Source organism: Rhipicephalus sanguineus, chromosome 3 (genome assembly GCF_013339695.2).
Source record: "Rhipicephalus sanguineus isolate Rsan-2018 chromosome 3, BIME_Rsan_1.4, whole genome shotgun sequence".
NCBI lineage: Eukaryota > Metazoa > Arthropoda > Arachnida > Ixodida > Ixodidae > Rhipicephalus > Rhipicephalus sanguineus.
This window is the reverse complement of record NC_051178.1, coordinates 91,670,194-91,678,469: the sequence shown is the minus strand read 5'-3', so window position 1 is coordinate 91,678,469 and position 8,276 is coordinate 91,670,194.

Sequence of the window (8,276 nt, the reverse complement as noted above, 5' to 3'; positions counted from 1 at the left end):
CTCATTTCGTTTTTTTCTAGTCTTGGACGATTACGGACACCGGCGCTTATGGACACCGGCGGCGGACAACATCTGCGCTGTTGTGTTCTCAAAACAGCATTCGATGTAAAAAACATGGCTGATCCCTCCGTCATAGGAATCGGTATAACACGAAAGTGAAACGTGTCTTCACAGAAGTAGTGCTTATTGTGTAATGATATATCAGAGCTTGTACAACGTCTATTCGTGTTTGGCAGCTATAGCACCGTTTGACGTGGATGCACCCATGTTGACAGCATGTCTCTATCGCGACGACTAACGCCCATGATCATGATTAAACCGTTGTGGTAGCTGACGATGTGAACATATATTTGGACACAGCGAATCGTGAATCCCGCGTAAGGATGATATCAACAAGCTCGCAATCAACATTGGTACCCGTTATGCACTTCTTCAAAGCGTCGTCAATTAAGGAGAGAAACGGCACGGTGTGCGCTTTCTAGTAATGGGTAGCCGACGCCTGTGCTCATGCATACATAACACGCACTGCGCTTCAGCAACACGGGAGGTAGAGGTTCGTAGCCTGAGCCGCAAACGCGTGCGTCCCGCTGGCCTCTGTCTCGCAGGCGCTGCTCTCGCTCCACCAAGGCACTACATTCGCCCGTCGAAATCGCGTCCTTTCTGCAACGCATATTGCAGCAGTTTTGTTAGTCGATGCTCTCGCAACTGAAGCAGTCGGCGGCGGGAAAATGCCGTTGGTGCACGTGGAAGATGCACTACTCCGATGAGCCGACGCACGCTAACACGAAGCCAAAGGCAAAGAACGTAACTGCGTCAAGGGTGCCTCGGCGACGCCAGCGCGGCCACTCTACCTCTCTGGTATCGAGACGCTTTAACCATGACCTCAGATATCGCGTGCAATCTCGGAGTAAGCGCTAGTAAGTGTCGATCGTGAAGTATTACTTCTTTTCACCTCTCACAGACGGCGGCACCGCCCCGCTCCGCCCGCCGCGAAAAAGAATGTGTGAAAGATATAAGGCGCGTTCGCGCCGTGTCTAGCATCTCCCGAGATGGCTTAGTGGGTAGCGCGTCGGGCGCTTGCCGTCGCGGCCGCAACGTCATGGGTTCGATTCCCAGCGGGGTATCTTTTTCTTGGTTTTTTTCTTTCTCACCCGTTGGTGTCCATTTTATCAACGTCATATCCGTGACGGATGTACTTGGTAGACCCCGGCATAAAACACTTTCGTGTTAAAAATGAAGAGGCCGTCATAGCTAAATGTACATAATCCGGAAGGTATTCTCGTGCCTCGGAGCGGAGGCGTCTGGCGTTCACTAAAAACAAACAGCTGCACTTTTTTCAGGCACAAATTGTCGCACTTTATGTAAGTCTAAATTGAATGTCAGTGTAAGCTTAAGTCAATGTCTGGTACAACTACAATGATATCATATGAATGTGAATAAGCTTGACGACGATTGGCAGGGTATTGCTCACGAAATATTTTACTGCAGTTGTTCTGTGTGTCTTTGTTTGAACATATATAGATTTTTATAGATATAAAATATTAAAGAGCCCTTCCGCTACCTGGAAAATGGGTCAAGCGATGCTTGGCGTGAATGCCTGACATTCCTTCTTTCTTTTTTCCTTTCTTTCTTTCTTCCGTTCCTTCCTTCCTTCTTTCTTTTTTCCTTTCTCTTTTTCTTTCTTTCTTTTTTCCTTTCTCTTTTTCTTTCTTTCTTTCCTTCCTTGTTTCTTTCTTTCTTTATATTTTTCTTTCTTCCTTTCTTTCGTTCGTTCATTCGTTCGTTGTTGCTTGCGCTTTGCGCAACGCTCCCTCCTAACTGTCTCCTTCCTCCATGCTGGGAATCGGACCGTCATACATGCGTTTAGCAGCGCAATACTACAGCTGCTACATGCAAGAACGACGTCCATGCGTCCATGTTCAGAAAACAATGAAATGTGGGAACGTGAATTGACACGCTACCTTGATAACACGGATAAAACATCGGATTGCCGTATCAGAAATGACTGGCCGCCCACAAGCCCCCAATCGAGAGAGCATCAGTTATTGGAAAACAGCGCATAAAACATGTGATTTGCGCACCTTAGAGCGTTGCATTTCTGTACACTCACCGCCATCGGCTCTTTTGCGTAAAACACCACCGCCCTGAAATCTGTAATTCATAAGAAGCTTCGCCTGGAAGATTAGTAACTTTATTATTATTATATTATTATTATTATTATTATTATAAAAGAAAATAGTACACTCTAAGAAGAAAAAGAGTATGCGTGACTCTTTTCGGAGAGTTCTGACTTGCCACGTATAGGACTCTCTTTAAATAGTGACGGTGACTCTCTTGGTGGGTCAGGGTCAGCTCGCTCTAGGAGAGTCCCCTGACCCTCTAGGAAAAGTGGAAAGAATCTCATCCGGAGGATCACGTTACCACTTATAGGGAGTCAGACGACTCTTGCCGGTAACGCTCCTACGGGGTCAAGGGACCCACACCGAAGCGTCAAGCGACTCCACAAGTATTTTAAGCTACTCCTTTGACCCTTGCTCTACTTTTGCGCGACTACTGTTGAAAATGGTGGAGTATTCATTTTAAGCAAGTCCAATAATACTTGCCGTTCTGCCCAACGACTGCAAAAAAAGAATAGTTTAGTTTTAGTATTATTTTAATAAAACTCGTCAAAACAACAAATATTTTTCGGCAAAGTTATATAGAAAGCGCGAAAAGATGGTCTGTGATTTCCAATTAAGAAGTTTGGGTATTCCTCATTTACATGCTTCTATGAGTATAGCCAACTAAAATGTGTGACTGTGATGTGCAAAGTGTCATATGGTGCTAAATAAACAGCAGAAATCGCCATCATGTTTCCATATTCCTTATGATTAGGAATAAATCAAAAAGTGGTGACGGCTTGAGGCACCAGACTTGTGGCTTGCTGGGTTGTCGCTGCTGTCCAGCGTGAGCACCATGAAAAACGGTATCTGAAAAGCAGAACGTGATATTATGATGAGAAAATGAAATTGCAGCAAAGGTTGGCAAAACCTACACAATAAGCGGTTCACATAGACATAATAAAGGCTAACAACAAAACAACAAAGCACATCCTCCGGCAGTCAGGGACATGCCGTGAGCGGTTATTGACCGCATGTTTTACAAACGTAACCCATCTTTAAATACTCAGATAAACAGATGCGAGTACGAGGGCCCGATCGACACCCAGCGCGTGCGTACGCCGTCTACGTCGAGATCAGACATGTCATATGCTAGAATTAGCGCACATAACTCCCACAATCACGTACACTCACTCGATTCTGTTATAACGCCCAACGTCATCGCAGTGTATGCAAACCACGAAAACAGCAAACAGAAACGAGGGAAAAGAGTGCACGGCGGCGGCCGCAACAACGCGCGCCGTCGAAAGTCTAGAGCTTTTTCACTTTACCGGCGAGGCGTGTCCAACTTGAATGACTACCGCGTACGTTCTGGAATCCACTGTACTATATCTGCACCTCAAGCTACCGTCTTTAAGCCAACAAAAACCATTATATATAGTGCGTCTGAGCGTTCTGTACACAAGTTTTTTTTTTTTTCACGTTCCCACGCGCGGAAGCGCGCTGCACACTCAAGGTCGATGGAAATGGTATTTTGAAGTAGACTAAAGTGCATCTCAAAACGACATCTTGCACCTTCAGTAGTGCAGGCACAACGTGCGATCAGCAAGTAATTACCCTCGATAATTGTTTGCATAACTCACTTTATGGGAGCTTGTACAGCAGCGCGCATAAGGGGTGGTAACTCGTTAACTGACAGCTTTAGTTGGGCATCCGCAACAGCCCCGCGGACGCAGGCTGCTATTGGAAATGGCTGGCAGATAACTTCAGTAAGGCTGCTGCGGACGCCCAGCTAAAGCTGTATAATTAGTACCTACGAAAGCAGTACACTCACCGTTAACTGGCGCCCGTTGTCGGTGTCCGCAGCTCCATGAATATTCCGCCCTCCAAGCGTCACTTCGTGCACGGAGCCGGCGTCAACACCACCGAAGACGCGCAACCAACGCAACCACGCAACGCATTCAAATAGACGAGAAGACTGAGAGACTGAGAACTGAGACCGCTGAGACGACTGAGAGAGGAGAGCGGCGCGCCACCCAGGCGCCAACCCCGTCTGCGTCAGCGAGCAAGGCGCCACAACGGCGCCAAAGGGCAAGCGCGCGATATGTATGGCGTATACGGCGGCTCTTCCGTATACGGAAGCCAATCGAAACGCGCTTTAGGAGGGTCCAGTGACTCCTTCCCAAATGCGAACTCTTTTTCTCTGCCTGTACCTTCCAAAAGGGGTCAGATGGACACCCGAAGAGAGTCACGGTTCCATGACCCTCTTTTGACTCTCTTTTTTCTTAGATTGTATTCATCAATATTTTCAGCCTATTTAAGTCCACAGAGTAATGGAGGCCTCACCCAATGATCTCCAGCTTACGCTGTCCTGTGTGAGCTGAATGTATTTTATCCCTGGGAGCTTGTTTCCGAATTTTCTTGCATCTAACTCAGCCTTGCTCGACCGTGTTTTCTCTTCTTTGGTAAACATTCTGTTGGTCTTACTATCCACCTCTATTTTATTCTAAGCATTACGAAGCCAGCCCACGTCCATCTCTTTCGCTTGGTGTCAACTAGAATGTCCACTACCCTTGTCTGTTCCGTGATCAATTCTGCCTTCCTAAGATCTATTAAAGTTACTTTAATAATAATTTTCCGTTCGATGCCACGCTGCGTGGTTGTGAACTTTTTCTTCAGTTTGTTTGTTGTACTTCATGTTTTGACCCCATATGTTAGAACTAACACAACATATACTAGTTTTATACCTATCGTTTTAATGACAGTGGCAGATTTCCTGTCATAATGCGGAGTGTCTGCCGAACCCGTTGTCCAACCCGTTCTTATTCTTCCATGAATTTCTTCCAGGAATTCGTGATTAGGCTCTTCTGTTAGTGGTTCTCCTTGTTATACATATGCTTGTATACACTCCAATGTATGATCTCAAACTGTGAAATCTTTCTTTCTCGCCAGGTTATTTGGCATTATGTGAAGGCATATTTTAAATGACTTTCGCTCGCTGCAGTCAGATTTGTTTTATGTTTCTTAACAGAATCGCTCGAATCGGCAGAATCGCTCGAGCGGGAGTTAGTGTAACGGTCTTGTAAGTGGTGCCACGTGTAACGTTGTGCACGGAGGAGGGAGCAGCGATGTGGCCCGAGGGTGGTTTACCTTCAGCAAATGTGTTTGACATGCCACCAGGGTTGTCACAACCCTGGTGTCGTGTCAAAAACGTTTGTTGAAGGGACACCACCCTCGAGCCATTTCGCTGCGCCCTCCTACGTGCACAAAGTTACACGTGGCACCACTTACAAGCTCGCTACACTAACTCCCGCTCGAGCGATTCTGCCGAACCAGACTGTAAAGGAAAGTGCGGAAATCGTTACCACGTCGAGGAAATGCCAGCGAGCAAACAATTGTCAAAGGTGCCGACCGGGCGCCCGCTGCCCCGTGACGTGGTCCCGTTCCTCGCCGTTCACGCATTCACGCGTCAAGGGCCTGCCCGCCGCCTGAGTCACCCGATACACGCCACTCATGACAAATGACTCCGGCAACCGCGCAGTGCCCAAAAAGCAGGCCGCTTTGTCTTGCACCTCCTCGAGTGGCGACCGCGAAGCGCGCGAACGGCAGACGGCGCCCCCGCCGCGCCGGGGCCTGGAAGAGGCACATTCATGCGCAGCCGGCAGGCATCGCTGGGCAATCAAGGGGGGTCATTACGACGGCGTTTCCAACCCTTCCTGCCGCCGCCCGCGTGGTGACGGTCTCCTTTGTCCTGGGCGCGACAAGAAACCAAATGGACTCCCCCATCTCTGGAGCTTAAGTACCTCGCGGAGCGACACGCAGCCGTTTCGAAGCCTCCGGCCAGTTCTCATCCGGTCGCATCTCCTTTGACCAAAAGCCGTCCAAGTCGCGCCGCGCGCCAGGGTGAACGCAGCCTCCGACCTGCGTGACCTCCCAAGTTTAGCGCACAAAGTAAAAAAAAAAAACAAGAAACAACAACCGTGCGCCCGGTTTTGACGGCGGTCCTACACTCAGTGTGAAGGCGCAAGTTCCATTCCCAAATCTCAGGCATGACGGCCGCAATCAAATAAGCACGGAATACAAGATCCATGTACTTTGACATATGTTCACTTTAAAAAAAATACCATGTGGTCAAAATTAATCCTTGGTTTGTGCAACTGCGTGCCTTTTTCGGCTTTCTGAAAATCTGTTTGCACCTAAAATTCTAACGGCACAGTCTAATAATGAACAAAAAAAACTAGTGTAATTGGTGTGACCGAACACCAAGAATAACTTGAAACGCTTGAAAGGAAACCTCGGCTTAAATTGACGGTTGAGAAAAAGCCTGTACAGAATGAACTGTCGAGTCTCTCCGGCCACCGTCCCGAAGCATGCGCCACTTTCGCCACGACAAACTCGTTTAACATCTCCGTCTCGCGACTTCCGCCGCTTGCGAGTGTAATCTCGGAATGTTCTTCACCCAGAGTCCTCAGACAGAAAAAGTGCCGAACGAAATCAACAAAACTTCGGGAAAATAAAACCACCTTTTTTTTTGCAGGCATCAGAAAATAAGCACATGATGCATTGAAGCAAGTGCGTAAGCACTTCACGTTCTGTAGACGACAAAAGAGGCAGGTTTCTATCATATGTCACCACAGAATGACACTTTTTGTCTCTACACGCCCATCAGTCCGCCGAAACTATTGTGTGCAACGGAAATAATTTCACAGTATCTCAGGAGATAACTAGAGATAAGAGACAAGATTGCAGGCAGTTCCTTTTCCTTTTTTTTGTCTTGTTCTGTCTACAAAGCATCCGGTCAGAAACATGGAGCAAGATCATCAATGATCATTAAGTAGGTGCTGATAATTTTTCGAGGGATAAACGACGGGATCGAAATTAAAAGGCAAACATGTTAGTGTTAAAATAACTTACATAATGATCGCCATTTCGCACATGTAATCATGTATGAAGTGGCATTGCTCAACCCCTTTCTAGTTTCTTCTTTTGCGGATGATATGTATCGCCAGTGACACTACGTGACGTCAACCATTGACCATCCAAAGGTAACTCTCCAAGGCTGACGAGGCGTCTTTTGATGAAGACAGTTTCACTTCTCGAAACGTCGTCCCAATTATCAGGCACCTCACCTCTGTTTACACACTTATATTGCACATTGTTCTTGTATCTCTCGGCTTTCATCTTTAAATTTTTTTGTCAATAAAGAACACGGATGTTTCTGATAAGTATTCGCCTGCTTTTGCAAGCTCAATTATTTTCCCGCCACATTCAGCAGCATTTCATCACTGGCGTTTCTTCTTAGCCATATTTGTCCGACTATGTGGTCCGATTCATAAAGCCTCGGTTTTATAAACGTTTTGTTTCGCATTAGGCAGCGCCTTCACTAATGACATTTTCAGAATTTATAATGCAATAATAATTATTGGGGTTTAACATCCCAAAACCACGATATGATTATGAGGGACGCCGTACTGGAGGTCTCCGAAAATTTCGACCACCTAGGGTTCTTTAACGTGCATGTAAATCTAAGTACACGGGCCTCAAGCAGTTTCGCCTGCAGAGCTGAGCTGGAATTTCGTCTACCGAACAACTCCGGTATAACACGTCTCTTTGAATATGGGCCCTGGTGCTGAACGGCCCATATTCACGGTGTTTATGAGCGCAGTTTTTTATCCAAGCTGATTGAAGCAAATCCAGACGCATAGATGCACACTAACCACTTGGCTGCGTACCCGAAGCACGCGGATTCGATCCTGGCCGCGGCGGTGGCCTTTCGATGGAGGCGAGATTTTAGAGGCCATTGTACTTAGATTTAGGTAGCACTAGAGAACCCCGGTTAGCCGAAATTTCCGGAGCCCTTGCCTACGGCGTGCCTGACAACAATGTTGTGCTTCTGGCGTGTAAAACCCCACAAAAAATTATATACGCACTAACCCTTTTACACCATTGCCAATGTTCGAAGGGCCTTGGAACATTAAGCGTTGCTCTACGAAATTCCACAAAACTAAGAGGTACGACTACCGGCGCTCATAAAAATTGTTATCAGTCTTAGGGCAAATGTGAGGCCATTAGGAAACAATATAACTGTTCATATTTCGTTACAAACTTATACACTTAAGGAAGCTTGTTTCTGAAAAGCACTATGAAACAATTCTCATTTTGCTTAACGCACACCTC